Source organism: Physeter macrocephalus, chromosome 20 (assembly GCF_002837175.3).
Source record: "Physeter macrocephalus isolate SW-GA chromosome 20, ASM283717v5, whole genome shotgun sequence".
NCBI classification, from domain to species: Eukaryota; Metazoa; Chordata; class Mammalia; order Artiodactyla; family Physeteridae; genus Physeter; species Physeter macrocephalus.
Genome location: NC_041233.1, coordinates 30,578,529 through 30,597,401, shown reverse-complemented (window position 1 = coordinate 30,597,401; position 18,873 = coordinate 30,578,529).

The following is an 18,873-nucleotide window of genomic DNA, read 5'->3' as shown; positions in this document are numbered from 1 at the left end:
TTTCTTTCTGCGTTCTCTTAAAGATACCAGAGGTTCTGTTTTAGTTGCTTTGGAACTAAAGATGAGTCTAGAAAACATGGATTATTATTGATTATTTTGTGATTATTACTGAAAATAACTTTGTCATATATAAACGAAAGTTGTTTAAAAATATTGTCCATTCTGGGAGTCAAATATGTTAGGTATGCAGCTATTCAATGAGCTATTACAATGCAAACACTTGAATAACCACCACCAAACTTCAAAATATAGACTATTGCTAGTATCCCAATTGCCTTCCAGTGCTCCCCCGCAAGCACTACTCTATCTTCTTTCTAAATGTAACCAATTCCTGATTTGTATCCCTATAGTTTATTTTTTTTCCACTTTTGGAACAGATATAAATGGAACAGTTGAGTAAATATTTTTGTGTCTGGCTTCTTTCCCGTAACATTATCCATGTGAGATTCATACATGCTACTCTATATAATAATAGTTCGTTCATTTATATCACTGCATGGGATTCCACTGTATAAATATAATGCATTATATACTGTTGATGGATATTTGAGTAATTTTTAGTTTGGAACTATGAGAATAATGCTTCTGTGAACATTCTCATGTGTGTATCTTATTGCATATATATATACACATTTCTCTTAGAAATTTAATTGTTGAGTTATAGAGTATGTATCTTAAACTAAAGCAGTAAATTGTGAATAATTTTCCAAAGTGGTTGCAAAAACTTATACTCCTATGAGAAGTATATGACAGTTCCCATAGCTCCCTATCCTTACCAACACTTGGTATTATTCTTCCAAGTTTTAGCCAAGTTGGTAAGGGTATAGTACTATCTCATTGTGGTTTTAATTTGTATTTCACTGATTAACAGGTGAGAGTGAGTGCCTTTTTCATATGATTAATGGCCATTTGAATGCCCTATTTTGTGAAATGGCTCATCAAATTCTTTGCTCATTTTTCCATTGAGTGGTCTTCTGTTATCAAAAGGAAGGAGATCAGTTAGCTTATGCCAAATTTGTGGTGAATAATATGGGCCTCTTGAGTGTTAGATCACTGGCTATATGAGGCTTAAACTCAGAAACAAGATTTGGGCTTTAGTAATACCATCATATGAAATTCAGTCTACAATACTTGGTGTTTTTTACAAACTCAGCATGGTGCTTTGCCAACCCAGTTACATATCATGTGGCAGTATTAGTGGCAGCTTTGTGGCCCAGCTCTCTGTGGATTATGCTGGAGACTCAGTGAAATATAATGATAGTAATCTCTATAAACCTGGGACAATTATCAGAATAATTTGGACACTATTAATAAGCCAAATTTCCATCAAAATTTATTACTCCATCAGGGCCACCCTTGGCCTGAAGGCAGACAACCAAGTAATGGCTTGTAAAGTGGCATTTTTAAACTAGAAAACACATTAAATGTGATTTACAGTGAAATTGCTGGCATCAGAAACTGGATTTTGTGATTCCGTGTGACATAAACCTTTAAAAAGATGTTAATGGTCTGCAAATATATTCTTTTATTTAGCTTTTAGTCACAAGATGCATCCCAAATCATGTAACAGATAGGATTTTACTACATATCAGAAAGGTCTTCCTAGGTGTCACAAACTGAAATTCTTTCCCTGAGCCTTAATAAAGTAATTCAGATTTTTCCATAATCCCAATTAAAGAAAATAAGGATACTCCATTTTAAACTCACATTACTTTAAGCAATCTGTTTCTTAGAATTGGAAAAATTTTAATGCAATAGGACAAAATATTGATATTATGGGATATATTCTTTCTATCTCTCTCTCTCATACACAGACACACACACACTAAGACAAAACAAATGTGGAATACAAAAATTTTCAATATTAACCTAATTTTAATAATATCTCTGCCTCACTGTCAAAGATGTAGTTGGAAAAATCTAAAGAGGGATTTAGTATATTCTAAATTAAGGTATATATTTTCATAAGTATACTGACAATCTTATATAAATACTTTCCTTATAAATTTTCAAAAATTCTATTTTAAAAAAAAATTTTTATAGCAGTGTGTACATGTCAATCCCAAACTCCCTAATTATCCTTCCTCCCCACCTTACCCCTCTGGTAACTGTAAGTTAACTGTAAGTCTGAACTGTAAGTTCAGACTTCATTCTAAGTCTGTTCCTGTTTTGTAAATAAGTTCATTTGTATCATTTTTTTAACTTCCACGTATAAGTGATATCATACGATACTTATCTTTCTCTGTCAGACTTACTTTACTCAGTATGACAATGTCTAGGTCCATCCATGTTGCTGCAAATGGCATTATTTCATTCATTTTGATGGCTGAGTAGTATTCCATTGTATATATGTACCACATCTTCTTTATCCATTCCTCTGTCGATAGACATTTTAGGTTGCTTCCATGTCTTGGCTATTGTAAACAGTGCTGCAGTGATCGATACTTCTAATTGATTTAGAGAAGTAATATGGTGTAAGGGGAAGCATTGTGATAATTGGGAAATAACCTTTTGTTGGAGTCAAAAGACCTGGATTTAAATCCAGCTCATGATTTTCAAACTGAATTGCCTTAAATAGCTCTTGCAAACTTAGACTCTGAATTTCTAAATCATAAAATAAAAATAAAATTTTCTGCTTTTTTCCTTTTGGATGCTATGAAAATAAAATAAATAATTGTTTCTGAAAAAGTTTTGTCAAGTGAGATATTATACCAATCCAGTTATTTTTGTCTCCCTTATCAATATAGGCCACTCTTGCTAGCATTTTTCAAAACCTCTTCATACCTGAAAGAACTTTCATGGCTGTGCTCAAATGTAACCACCTCTGGTTAGCCTTCCCTAGCACCTAAAGAGACAGTTAAGATACCACCTTCCCCATATGTCCATAGCATATTAAATTATCACTGTTACAACTCTTGGTTCATAGCAATAATAGTAGCATTAGCAGTCATAGTAGTAATTTAACAATAGCAATATTAGTAGTAGGAGTAGCAGTAACAGTAATCATTTCCATTTATTAAGTGCATCTAAGGAAATGCATGAAACAAATTTAAGCTTTGCAACAATTTGATAAGGATAGTGTGTTTCTATATAAGAAAACAAATTTTAGAAAGATCAGCAAACATATCCAAGATCCACAGTTCCTAATCACATGTAACAGTTAGCTACTGCTGTATAAAAACTCACCACAACATTTAGAAGCTTAAACAACAACTATTCTTTCAGTTTGTGATTCTGTTGCTTGGAAACTCTTACTAGACTGAGCTAGGAAATTCTTCTGGTTTTAGGTGGTTTCCCAAATCTGTGTTAAACTTCAGCTTGTCTGTGCAGGACTGCATCTGCTTCTGACAGTTGACTGACTCTCAGTAGGGCCACTGTAGCTTCTCTCCATGTGTGTCTGATTCTCCAGGTGTCCAGGCATGGTCACATGGCATGGACAGGGGATGAGAATGAGCAAGAAAGGGAGAATCCAAGCAGAAGGATGCAAGATTCTTGAGATGTGGTCTTAGAACCACACCCTGTCACTTCTACCACATTCTATTAGCTGGAGAAAGTCACAAGGCCAGCCCAGAGTCAGAATGGGAAGGAATTAGATAGTTATAAAACAAAAGCATAAACACAGAGATAACATTAATTAATACCATCAACAATCTACCACAACCTACATCATGCTACTTCCCTAGTTCTTGATTTATGTGTCTTATTTGCATATAAGATTGAAATCACTTCAGGAGCAAAAACCAAGCTCTAGGATCCCAGCACTTATTCCTTGCCTGGGGATTTATTTTAAGTTTTAATTTTTGTGTGCAGAGACAACACTTTATCCAACTTACAAAGCTAATTGAAGGAAATATTTACAGATCTATTCATTTGACTTTTAACTGAGTTACTACGACATACTAAGCAAATCTTTCTAAAGATGATTCTTATAAATATATGCAGAATTATCATGGTATTTATTAAAAGGCTCAGAAACACATTTCTAAGCTTAGAGTTTGTATTTCTGCTTAAAATCAGGAAAAAATAATCTTGGGTATTGTTAAAATCCTCACAGCACAGCTACTTAAATTCTAAGACATTCAAAGAAGCTTTGTCTCACTACATTAGGCATCAGTCTTGAAAATCCACCAAAAAATATTAGTGAAAAGATTTGCTTTTTATGATATTTTGTTTGCCATCTCCTATCCCAAATCAACTAATCTTTATAGAAAAACTGCAGGTTAACATAGTCAAATCATAATATCAGTCTATAATATACTTTATAAGAAATCCTTTATAATCCCTAGAGCTGATTTTGGAATTCAAAAATTTAGTACTCAGTGAGAAAATTCATTGTGATAAACACTCAGATAATATTTTCATAATTAAAATGAACATTGAAAAGTGTATAAATTTCTAACACATTTAGTGAGAACCTACTATGTACAGAACTCTGTGGATATATGCCCTAGGGGGTGCTGGGCATTTTTCCCAATTGAAAGATTTGTATTCTATTGAGAATAATAGAATGCACATAACTATAAAACTTTAGTAAATTATCAGGAACCTCCATATATGTGTAGAATATTTTTTATAAGGAATAATTCACTTCACAAATATTCTCTCCCTAATATTTGTACCTCAGCTTTTTTTGTTTGTATGGCAACAGGCATGGACAGGAACATTGTAAAAGACAAATTAATCAAATTCATGATAAGAAATTGTACCCCCAAAATACCACTCAAAGTACTCAAAGAGCAAGCAGCAAACATTCACTCAACCATAATTGAAACATTTTTGCAAATATTCTATGGCTTAAAAGGACTAAAATAGTGGGCTAAAAGATCTTGAGCATAATTTTTGCCTTCTATTATTATATTCACTCAATTCACACTATTACAAGGAAGCCCTCACTTAGTCTCTTTCTAGCCTACATTACTTTGCTTCTAACATCACAGTCTTACCTTTCCTCTGAAGTCTCGCCCTAACTCATTAAATGGAAAATAAGATTATTATTAACTTCAGAGCTTGTAATAGACTTTGGCCTCTTTCACTTCATTATCATTCATTAGCAGCACCTCCTCCTCCCCCATATTCTTACCGTTCCATGTTTCTTGTTGCCTTTGGTGTGCTGTCTCCACTGTTTCCTTGGTTTCTAAGAGCAGAGGTGGCATTTGATGACCTACCCTGGTGCTAACATTCAGTTACTGCCTCCATTAAAGATGGACTAATTAGAGTAGGCCATGTGTTGGCCCAGAATTAATGAAAGGGAATGCAAGAATCAAAGCAGGGCATTGATTATCCAGGACTCTGAAATATGAATTCAGCCTCACATTTTGGAAGTCTGGGTTATGATTATTGACCTAGTTATGCATTAGTAGTATTTTCATATCCAAAGTCAGTGACTAGATCCATTTTTATCAGTGCTGTGCCAGTGTGTACATGCACATGTATGTGCATGTATCTGTTAGAATTTATTTGATTTCTCCTTTGAAAAGAATTCTGTGTGAGCAAGCATGAGAAGATTTCATTAGTAAAAAGCATTAACAATACTAAGAACAAGGGAATATCAGATTGCTTGCCATCAGACTCCTTATTTTGATTCGATTCATCTAATTTTTTAAAACACTAAAGACCCTTTAATTTACGTTAAAGGTCTTTCTAGGAAAAGAAATGCTTGACAAGGGTCCTCGCTGCCATCTCCCCTACATAATTACCAGCTACCACATTTCTAGCCTGACCTTTATTTTTTGCATCAGTTCATAGAACCTGCCTAATCAATGTCTGGGAACATCTGTCAGACACTGAGGAGAGCGCCACCCTTTTAGATATCAACTCACTGAAGAGATTAAAGAATATTCAACATGCCCCTCAGATTTCTTCTGTGTGCTGACTCTGTCCATCCTGTTGGCCATCAAAATGCTATGAGCCACATAATGAAATGACTTATACAAAAGAGATGGTCAGTTAAGATGTGAAAGATGAAGATGTGGAAATTAAAGAAGTCTAAGGATTATACTTTTTTTTTTAAGGAGAAGGAGTGTGAAGCTGTATTAGAGCAGTGCTTCTAAAAGTTCAATTTTCTTAAGAATCACCTAAGGAGCTTGCTAAAATGCATTTTCTGATTCAGTAGGGCTGGAGTGGGGCCAGGGATTTTGCATTTTTAGCAAGGTCCTAGGTGATCTACAAACTATATTTTGAGCAGCAAGATGCTAAAAGCTTTGGTGACTTGGTCGAACAAATCAACATATTGACATCTATTTCTTCCCCTATGTTCTCCATGGTTTTATTGTAAAGAGGCATTATACTTCCAAATAAAGAATAAAAATATTGCAATCACTCCCCAACCCTGAGGGTGAGGTTCCTAAAATTTTAAGTTTTCATAAATGATAGGGGAATTTAAGAACTTAAGGTAGGGTGTAAAGAAGATGGATATTCACCATATGAAGATATTTATCATTATAATTTTATTACATACATAAAAAGAAAAAGAGAGTAGCAGAATAAAAAGAAAGAAAATAAATTGCACCCACATATCTTAATGAATAATAATGACCTCTGTTAAATAAGTTCTACTTAGCTTTATCTCAAGATGACTTCCTGTGACTTTGATAATATTTTAAAATTGATGTGATAGTGATGGTGTTTCTAAGGAACGAAGACAGGGAGGTGAAATTTTTTTAGGAAAAGAAGTCTTGGGAACTCTCTTTCCCTCTAATTCATGGATCTACAAGCTCTTTGGAAGCCCAGTCCTTCTTCATCCCTCTAAATGGAAGGTGAAGTCATTCTTTGAAGCCCACTTTGCACCTCTTGGTCAATTGTGTCAACTAACTCCAGGTTCGGTTAGGACTTGCTAAGACTGCTTATGCACTTTCATAAAATGTAGTCCTTGAGTACCAGGTCATAATGAACTCATTTTCAAAGAAAAGTTTGCTTCCTTAGGGTTTGTTCTGTATCAGGCAGCCTGATAGGCAAAACGAAGTTTTTGAGGTGATGCAGCTATAGGCAGATGCCGGTGTTCATGCTGTCTACAGTGTGAGTATTGCCTTTCTACTATTCAGGTCTGGACACTTCAAGTTCCCACTAGTGAGGAGAATTACTTTCTGCTTTCAGTTGATCATTATTTCTTCAAATAGTATTTATGCCCCATTCTTTCCTTCTTCTCCTCTCCTTTCTGAACCAAACCTACATATATGTTAGAATATCTGACACTGACCCAAAAGTACCCAAATCTTTGCCATTTTTGTTCAGTCTTTTTGGTTCTCTGTCTTTCAGATTGAATAGTTTTTAATGATCTATCTTCATCTTCACAAATTTATTCTTCTATCACCTTCATTCTGCTAAGCCCAACTAGTGAATTTCTAATTCAGATACTGCATTTTTCAGATATAGAAATTACATTTGGTTCTTCTTATACAGTTTGTATTTCTTTGATTCAGTGTGAATATGTTTTCCTTTACATCACTGAGAATAGTTTAACAGCTACTTTAAAATCCTTTTCTGCTGATTCCATTTGGGTCATCTCACAGTTGGATTCTTTTGAATGTTTTTTTTTCCTCTCCCTCTCTACACTGGTTTACATTTTCCTGCTTCTTTGTGATTATGGGTCATATCCTAGACATTGGCAGTGTTATGTTGTGGAGACTCAGGATTCTGGCAAATTTCTCCAAAAAATGTTATTTTTGTTTGTTCATTCATATTAGCAGGCAATTAATTTCTGTCGACCCAAACTGCAAACATCTCTTCAACATCAGCTCAAATCTCATTTCAGTTCTTTATTCTTTTTTTTTTTTTTTTTTTTTGGTACGCGGGCCTCTCACTGTTGTGGCCTCTCCCATTGCGGAGCACAGGCTCCGAATGCGCAGGCTCAGTGGCCATGGCTCACGGGCCCAGCTGCTCTGCGGCACGTGGGATCTTCCCGGACCGGGGCACGAACCCGTGTCCCCTGCATCAGCAGGCAGACTCTCAACCACTGCGCCACCAGGGAAACCCCAGTTCTTTATTCTTAATTCTTTATTCTGCTTGCAACCTGCCCCAGCAACTGAGGTCATGAGTCAGCCAGAGATTGGGCAGAGAAAATATAGAGTTTGGGTCTGTCTTCCTCTCTCTGTCTCTTTCTCCCTCTCCCAGTCCTCACTTTATAGCTGCTATATTACTCTAATTCTTGTCCTCCAGAGAGACTATTGGGGTTTGAGCTACCCCATGCTGTACCAAACATGGATATCTTTCAGGCTAAAAGCTACAAAAAATGGGGAAATCACCCTGTGATATTCGCTCCTTCCAAAGGTTGACTCCCCTTTAGAAACTTTCTGCTTTTGTTTGTCTTCAAATGCCTTCAAGTAGTTTTTCTTTTTAATTTCTTCTCTTTTTTTGGTATTTTGTCCAGATCAATAAGAGGGTTTGTCTTTAGGAGCTTACTCAGCCATATCAGTAGTAGAACTTCAATTTATTATATACTTAGATCTATTTGTTATACAAATCTATCATTAATAATACAGGAGTTTAGACCAGAAGTTGGTGCTTCCAAAATAATACACAAAATGTTTAACATTGGCTTAGTGGTTGGACACAGATATTGCAAGTTGGAAATCTGATAACTCTTGGTATACTTCTGCATAAATAGGAAGACAAGCAGCCTAAGCATACTGAGCCTGTTGATCTAAACGCTATAGAAAGTGGTTGCTAAAGGTAAGAATGTCAGTGTGTGTTGAGGTTCATAGCCACTTTAGGAAAACTCTCACAAGAAAGGGATAAACTTAGGCAAAATTTGTCCCAAACTGAATCAGTTATAAGAAGCAACGTAGAAATGGGGTGACCATATAATTTATCATCCAAACCAGATTATATTTGTGGGTGAAAGGAAACATTATTAATAATTAATTGGGACAAAAGGAATAAACAGGCAATATCTAGTACACACTGGTCACTAACTCTGAAGAGACAATCTTAGAAGGAAATAAAATTGTAGTATCAATCCCTTTCGTAACATTTCTCATTGATAGTCTTCTGTCAAAATGGGAGGCAGTCCAGTAATAAAAGTCAGATTAAGAGGATAGCCTTCTGGGCTTCCCTGGTGGCACAGTGGTTGAGAGTCCGCCTGCCGATGCGGGGGACATGGGTTCGTGTCCCGGTCCGGGGGGATCCCACATGCCGCGGAGAGGCTGGGCCCGTGAGCCATGGCCGCTGGGCCTGCGCGTCCGGAGCCTGTGCTCGGCAGCAGGAGAGACCACAACAGTGAGAGGCCCGTGTACCGCAAAGAAAAAAAAAAAAAGAGGATAGCCTTCTGACCCAGCCTACTTCATCTATCTTCATGAAATTGAGAAAAGAGGAATAGGCAATCCATAGAGGACAATAATTCTATTTTAAGTGAGTCTTCAGACTTAAGAATCATGTCCAGATGAAATCTTAAGCGCTGATTTTTTACATGTGGAATTGAATAAAAACAAGTAGACCAAAAGTGGGCTGAACTTTGAGAGATTATGCTATCTAATAGTCATGAATATAGACAACAAAAAACTATGATTTTTCTACCTTAATGAAACACTTGCGTCTCCAAACCTATACAAGGTTATGATTTCATGGAGTCTATGATTTGGTTTTATTTGTTTTATAGAGTTTCGTATTCAGGGTTTTGATCAAACATAATTGTAATTCTGGGCTTAATTCAATTAGCTAGAATGCAGGTTTTCTTTTTTGGTGAAAGATAAGCCTTTAGGGCAGTATAAATCTGTTTGGTCACAGATTTTAGCCCTTTTACTCATTAAAACCCTATTTTCTCAACTGCTTGCACTTTTGAGGATAATGAGGACAATGCTATAATTAATTAACATTAAAATTTATTAGTTTGTTTTATTGCCTGACCTATGAGAGAGTTTTTCTCTTGTAATCATGTAATTTCCAATAGGGAGTTAAATCATTTAATATGTTCTTTGCCAGTACAATTTAATCAATACTTCCAGAAATCCAGAAAATAAGCATACTATCACTAAACCATATTCACCTCCAAGACCTTGGGATATTGAATGAAATTCTTTGGTAAGTTTAGAAGAGTAGAGATTGGTCACATTGTAACAGCTGTCCTTAACAGGATTCCCTACTTTGTAAGTTTCACAAGTAAGGCCCAAGGCATGTTAGTGGTTAGTCCTAACTAATTTACATAAGATTTGAAGCAAACCAATGCATTCCATTCTGAATGATCATCTTTCCTTCATTCACCTGAGACAGAGAACATGTGAATCAGAACAGGAAAAAGGGCAACCATTCTGTCAACTACTCCTCATCCTCAGAGATTGCCTGGACATAAAAATTCCCACAATTTTTGTTCCTATTTTGGATATTGATTTTGTACACTTGCCACATTAGGAAGGCAGAGCATAGGTAAAGGCTCCCTTATTTTTTTAATTAAAAAACAAACTGAGCTACCAGGGAGAAAATAAAAAGCAAAAGACCACTGCCTGAGTTGCAAAATCAGCCAATGTGATTATTTCTGAGAAGTTGGTATTAGTTTTTCTTTTAGTCCAAATTCCCTTTAACTCATAATTATATACGAACAGAGGACACTTCCTATTAATACAAGAATACAGTATTAGCAATCTTAAAAAATAAGAAAAGAATTTAATCTCCCCAAGGGGAGATATATTAGAGACCATAAGCACAGAATATCTAACAATTTGGATAGAATTTTATACAGTAATTGACAACAGCAGTGGAAGACAAAACACTGACAAATAGAAGTCTTTGATCCATTGTATATTCTGGCCTCCTTTGTCATAGATTAGGTGACCATAGGTGTGTGGGTTTATCTCTGGGCTTTCCATCTTGTTCCATTGATCTATATTTCTGTTTTTGTGCCAGTACCAGACTGTCTTGATTACTGTAGCCCTGTAGTATAGTCTGAAGTCAGGGAGCCTGATTCCTCCAGCTCCGTTTTTTTTTTCCTTAAGATTGCTTTTGCTATTCGTGGTCTTTTGTGTTTCCATACAAATTGTAAAATTTTTTGCTCTAGGTCTGTGAAAAATGCCATTTGTAATTTGATAGGGATTGCATTGAACTTGTAGATTGCTTAGGGTAGTATAGTCATTTTCACAATATTGATTCTTCCAGTCCAAGAACATGGTATATCTCTCCATCTGTTTGTGTCGTCTTTGATTTCTTTCATCAGTATCTTACAGTTTTCTGCATACAGTTCTTTTGCCTCCTTAGGTAGGTTTATTCCTAGGTATTTTATTCTTTTTGTTGTTATGCTAAATGAGATTATTTCCTGAATTTCTCTTTCTGATCTTTTGTCATTAGTGTATAGGAATGCAAGAGATTTCTGTGTATTAATTTTGTATCCTGTGACTTTACCAATTCATTGATTAGCTTTTTAATAAGTGGCGCTGGGAAAACTGGACAGCTACATGTAGAAGAATGAAATTAGAGCACTCCCTAACACTGTACACAAAAATAAACTCAAAATGGATTAAAGACATATATGTAAGGCTAGACACTATAAAACTCTTAGAGGAAAACATAGACAGAACACTCTTTGACATAAATCGCAGCAAGATATTTTTTGAGTGACCTCCTACAGTAATGAGAATAAAAACAAAAATAAACAAATGGGACCTAATGAAACTTAAAAGCTTTTGCACAACAAAGGAAACTATAAACAAGACAAAAAGACAACCCTCAGAATGGGAGAAAATATTTGCAAATGAAGCAACTGGCAAAGGATTAATCTCCAAAATATACAAACAGCTCATGCAGCTCAATATCAAAAAAAAAACAAACCCAATCCAAAAAATGGGCAGAAGACCTAAATAGACATTTCTCCAAAGAAGACATACAGATGGCCAACAAACACATGAAAAAATGCTCAACATCGCTAATTATTAGAGAACTGCAAATCAAAACTACAATGAGATATCACCTCACACTGGTCTGAATGGCCATCATCAAAAAATCTACAAACAATAAATGCTGGAGAGGGTGTGGAGAAAAGGGAACCCTCCTGCACTGTTGGTGGGAATGTAAATTGATACAGCCACTATGGAGAACAGTGTGGAGATTCCTTTAAAAACTAAAAATAGAACTACTATGTGACCCAGCAATCCCACTACTAGGCATATACCCAAAGAAAACCATAATTCAAAGAGACACATGCACCCCAATGTTCATTGCAGCACTATTTACAATAGCCAGGACATGGAAACAACCTACTTGCCCATCAACAGATGAATGGATAAAGAAGATGTGGTACATACATACAATGGAATATTACTCAGCCATAAAAAGGAACGAAACTGGGTCATTTGTAGAGACGTGGATGGACCCAGAGACTGTCATACAGAGAGAAGTAAGTCAGAAAGAGAAAAATAAATATCGTATATTAACGCATATATGTGGAATCTGAAAAACTTGGTATAGATGGTCTTATTTACAAAGCAGAAGTAGAGATACAGATGTAGAGAACAAATGTATGAATACCAAAGAGGAAAGGGAGCGTGGGATGAATTGGGAGATTGGGATTGACATATAAACACTATTGATATTATATATAAAATAGATAACTAATGCGAACCTACTGTATAACACAGGGAACTTTACTCAGTGCTCTGTGGTGACCTAAATGGGAAGGAAATCCAAAAAGGAGGGGATATATGTATACATATAGCTGATTCACTTTGCTGTACAGTAGAAACTAACACAACATTGTAAAGCGACTATACTCCAATCAAAATTTTTTTTAAGTCTTTGAGCTTTTCTTTTCCATAAAATTCTTATATAATTTTTTATTTTTATGGGCACTATAGCCACTATTTATCTTTCCAATTCTAAATTTAGCAGATTTAAAACTGAGCTAAATTTTAAGGCCTTTAAATATATTTATAAAGCCTAACTTACAAAAGATAATGGAGAAAGTCAATACTTATAAGCCAAATTAGTATCAAGATAAGTCACTGAGACTTTTGAACTGGACCTCAAATTTTTTTTTTAACATCTTTATTGGAGTATAATTGCTTTACAATGTTGGGTTAGTTTCTGTTGTACAGAAAAGTGAGTCAGCTATATATATACATATATTCCCCCATCCCCTCCCTCTTGCATCTCCCTCCCACCCTCCCTATCCCACCCCTCTAGGTGGTCACAAAGCACAGCTGATCTCCCTGTGCAATGCAGCTGCTTCCCACTAGCTATCTATTTTACATTTGGTATTAACCTCAAATTTTTGTGAGCCCATAGTTTTACAACATTGTCAGGGTTCCACAATAATTTAGTCACAAAAGAACTTAATGTATGTTATTAACATATGTTAGGCTGTGCTTTCATATATAAATTGCCTTTAGAAGTCACTGCCTTTACAGTTGGCCCTTCTGTATTAGGAGATTCCTCATTCATGCTTAACAGAGGGCCTACTATACTAAGCCATTTTATATAAGAAACTTGAGCATCTACGGATTTTGGTATCCAGTAGGGTCTTGGAACCAATCCCCCCACAGACACCCAGGGTCAACTGTATGAGTAATTTTCAGTCAGTTTTAGCCTATCTCCAGAATTTTGCCCCTAACTCTGAGGTCCAGACTTCTGTATCCAACTGCATACTCTTCACCTCTATTTGGACATCTAGTAGGCATTTCAAATTCAACTTGCCCAAAATAAAATTCTCGATTACCCTCATACTAACCTTAAAACTGCTCCATTCCCAGTATCCCCCGCTATTGCAATGCTCAGCTAATCCTCTGAACTCAAACTTTCAAAATATACCTGACCCTGCTCTATACTACTCTTATTTTAAGCCAAGCCACCATCATCTCTCAACTGAGCTAGTGCAATTGCCTCGTAACTGTTCTCTCCATTTTCACTCTTACATACCTACAATCAACTTTCCTTAAAGCAATCAACGTAAACATTTTAAAATCCTGACATAGTCAGAAAAGAAATCCAATATCCTTACCATGATCCACAAGATACCATACCACATATCCCCTGCTTAAGGTGTCCATTTGAGCCTGTTTGCTGGGTAAAGTTTTTGTAGCCACTGGATGGACCTCCAAACAAAATTTGGTTCAGATGTTGAGAATGATGACACTACACACACACATAACAAGAGGGTAAATATTTATTACTTATATAATGAAGGCTTCTGGGGAGAGCAGAGCAGGCCTCTCAGTCTGTCCCAAAAATGGCTTGAGAGAGAAAGGAAAGAAAACTGGTGGGTTTTCACAGTGACTAAGGGTTGGGGCTGGACTGAAGGTTCACATGTGTAGTCAGGGGCTTGTGTAGTTTGAACCGCCTACTCAGGGATATTGCATATTCTCTCTGACTAGAACACTCCCACATCTGAGAATGCATTGCATAGGTTTTGCCAGACATGTAGAATTATGGAAGGTGGCAATAAGTGGAAGGTATTTGCCAGGGCATATCATAATAATGGACCATGGAATCCAGGTAAATAGCAGTAAAAGAAAGGCAGACAATTTTAGCACATTGTAAGAAAGTAGTGGAGTCATTGATTGGAGGTCTCAATGAGGCTGAGGTAGAGGGTATTTGAGCAATGAGATGGAAGAATAGGAATATGATTCTAGGAAGAGGCTATTGAAAAGAGTGGCTGAAATGCAGTAAGAAATTTTGATGGAGGTGAAGAGACCAAGGTTCAAAGAATTAAACCAGATTGGTATGTATTTCATCTTCTTGGATGATGTAAACACTGAAAATAAAGGCAGAAGTTAGGGTAGAGAGAAATACTGTGAGCAAGACATGAAAGCCTTCAATTAATAAAGAAAATAGATCAGAGGTTGGTAATCCACAGAGGGGGAGGCGACTTCTGTAGACAGATGGCTTGTGCTTCAATCTAGATGCTGTTGCCACTAGAGTCTCTAAATTATGTTTCAGAAAGTTGATGGACTCAACCTGAGTGGAATTTTTTTTAAAAAATCAGCAAATATTAGTGGGTATATTCCTGGGGAAATACCTACATTTTTGAGCCAAGCTTTTATAAGTTGTAATATATTATCATCACATTGCAGAGATACTAACCATTATTGCCAGGGCTCAATTTCTCTGAGAAGAGGAGAAAAAGAGAATCAATTTGTAATAAAGAGACTGAAGCCCAAAGATTAAGAAACCTGGAAAGTTCACACAGGTAGCAAAGGCTCAAAGGGGAAACTGTCACCTCCTGGCTCTAAGTTTCCCTGACAGCTCTGACTGCCCTCCTCCTGCCCACGGCTATCAGCAGTTATATCTTGCCAGCTATGAGTCACATAAACACAAACAAAAATCACAGTTCTGCCTGTCTTTTTTTTTTTTTTTTTTTTGTGGTATGCGAGCCTTCCTCCGTTGTGGCCTCTCCCGTTGCGGAGCACAGGCTCCGGACGCGCAGGCTCAGCGGCCATGGCCCACGGCCATGGCCCACGGGCCCAGCCCCTCCGCGCCCAGCCGCTCCGCGGCACGCGGGATCCTCCCACACCGGGGCGCGAACCCGGCTCCCCTGCATCGGCAGGCGGACGCGCAACCACTGCGCCACCAGGGAGGCCCTGCCTGTCTTTTAATTTGTTATGAAAATATCATTCCTATAAAAGGTTATATTCCTAATAATATTCCTAATAATATATTTATTATTATGGATATATATCCAAAAAAATGAAAACACTAATTTGCAAAGATACATGTACCACAAGGTTCATAGCAGCATTATTTACAGTAGCCAAGATAAGGAAGCAACCTGTGTCCATCTACAGGTGAATGGATAAAGAATATGGGGCATATATATATTTATACAGTAGAATATTAGTCTTAAAAAAGAAGGAAATTCTGCCATTTGCAACAACATAGATGGACCTGTAGGGCATCATGCTTAGTGAAATAAGTCAGACAGAGAAAGACAAATACTGTATGATATAACTTACATGTGAAATCTTAAAAATAAACTAGTGAATATAGCGAAAAAGAAACAGACTCACAGATATAGAAAACAAACTAGTGATTACAGGTGGGGAGATGGAATAGGGGAGGGGCCAGATAGGGGTAGGGGATTATGATGTACAAACTACTATGCATAAAATAAATAAGCTACAAGGATATATATATTGTACAGCACATGGAATATAGCCAATATTTTATAATAACTTTAAATGGAGTATAATCTATTAAAAATATCGAATCACTATGTTATACACCTGAAACTAGTATAATACTGTAAGTCAACTACACTTCAATAAATAAATACATAAATAATAAAAAGAAGAAATGAATGGCATGTTTGTAACTGGGATATAGCACAGCAGCTGGTGTTTAGAGGCTCACAATAAATATTCCACACTCAAGACACATTTTCTCTTATTAATATTTGAATTTCTTATTCCTAACTAAATCCTGGCATATAGCAGATATTCAGTAAAACTACTCAATTAAATGAAATAATGAACCGTGTAACCTATAGGCATTTACTCACATACCCAACCTGTCTTCTAACCTGCACAGATTATCAACAAGCTCATGTCAAACAACACATTTGACTTCCCAGTAAAAAATTGCATTTATGGGCCACTGAGCTCCAATGAGAGAAATAAAAAGGTTTACCGTCATCCAAACATGATTTCCTTCAGTCATCTCCTCAAAAGATAACCTTCAGTCCCCTCAGGAAAGAAACTGTCCTAAAAGATCTGCAGTATGATGGGAAAATTTACACATGGGTTGGGTAATGCTTTAGCTCTCAGCTCAGGAGACTGGAATTTCAAATCCCATGTATTCCCCCTAGACATATAAATATGGCTTTTCTATCCATTAGAGAATCAGAAGAGGAAAAAAGGTGAACTCTAAATTGAGTCTATTTAATGGGCTGCCACTTACAAACACTGAGTGGAAAAGTGAACTCCCCCAAGTCAGTATTGAATGAGTGGAGAGAGGCAGCTGGTAAAAGATTACAAGCAATTTTTACGAGATTTATAATAAGCTAGTGAACTGCAACATGACAGAGGCTGAAAGTGAAATTAAACCAGGTCGTACATCAATGAAGATTTTATTTTCAGCAGCTATGAACTTTAAGATGATTAACAAGACAAGAAGTATGGATTCCAGGGGCTCTTTGGAATACTCTAGGGCAGACAAAATTATGAACAAGCAGAAGATGGGAACAGTTAAAACTGGAATGGGAGGGGGAAGAGAGTTCATTGTCAACATGCGTTAGAGAAACGGATTCAGTTACAAAACCGATGGGCATGACTTGAGTGTTTTGTCTCATCCCCAGGTTTGCACCCACCCTTTTCAGGTCTCCTGCCCAGTCTACAGAATCAAACCTAACCCAAACCCTTCTGCATTATTCCCCCTGGCCCAGCCTAGCTAACAGTGCGTATGCCATGCCCTGGTTTACACACATGAACCACAGTGACCCTCAGCCATACTGCAGCGGTCCATATTAGTAACTTCCTGGATGCCAATTTCCTGACTCTTATTTAAGCCATATGTCTAGATTTGTTTTTTTACCCAGGACACTCCATTCTCCTGAAATAAGACTTCCTAATACTCAACTTGGGCTGTTTTCGGACGGGAGGCTTTGCCCGAAGACCAGACTTCCTCCAAGCATATCCCCTGGGTCTAGTCCCCTTTTGCTCATCTGACTCTTGTGAAGGAGTTCTAGTTCTATATTTTCACTGTTCTCCTTCCTCCTTCCCACTGCAGTTTACCCAGCACTCTGGGTATAAAACATGCTAATTCTGGCCCAGACCTGGATCAAATTGCCTGTTTACACATTACTGCAAGCATTGTAGATAATCTTCAGATACACTATCATTTCATGGCTTCCTATATTTTGTTCAAGCAGCTAAATCTATAACCCATATACAGAAAGACTAGCCAATGAATAAAATGGTCAGGCCAAACAAGCTTAGTGATTCGTAGTGAGAAAAAAATATTCTGCTTTTCTAAACCAAAGGAAGCCATCACTACAGTTTTCTAATACAAGCTTCTCTATGCTCTCATGGAGCCCCACCTATCCTTGTGCTCCTTCTTTTCTGAGTTCTAAAGTGTCTCACTTCTACCCTCTGAAGTCCCAACTACCTACAAGAACCATACTCTGAAACAGGAAAATAATGGACCTCTTCTTGTGCAGGGTCAGTGCCACCCAGGACCACTCACCCTGACCTGTTGAGGCTGGGCGCAACTATTCCTTCAGACCTGGAATGAGGAAAGAAAAAAATACTTGTTTCTTTTTTTTAATACTGTCTGCTTCTAAAGATGCCAGGAGGATGCTAGATGGGATTTACCTAGTCAGTAGAGATCCAGAGACACCCTGCCTGCACCTGCACCTGCCTCTTCATCACCAAAGGCACCATCTTTCACTATTCAGGGCCTCTGAATCAGTCTTTTCCAAAGCCCAGCATTTCTAAATGCATGATCTCGACTTCCTCCATCAGAATCAGCTGAGAGATTGTTAGAACACCTCACAAAGACTGATTCAGACACTCTAGAGCTGCACTTCACACATCTACATTGTCAGCAAGATCTCCGGGAGGAACCATAGCTGAGTACCCTGAAGCAGAGGGTTGTCACCAGGTGGTAATTTCAGTCAGGGGGCCAGGGTACAATTATTCATATTTTGGACCTCCAAGAGCTTAGCAGAAAACAGTATGTCTTCTAAAGAAGCTTGAGAAACTCCCTCAAATATGACAGCTGGGGTCCTACCTGTGTTGCAGATGGGGACTTGTGCTGAGAGTGGCCAGGTGGATCTTTGCATGGATGTCTTTGTAGTGATGGAAGAGCCACACAGAGGCTGAGTAGGGATTCTTGGACAGAGTGCCCCCCCTAGTGAACAGGAAGTTGTATTTTTATGGAGTTACCCTGTGCCCTTGGAAGAGCATGTACACACCTTGAAGGACCAACCTTGATTCCCAGATTTTTACCAGTTGACATGTCCAG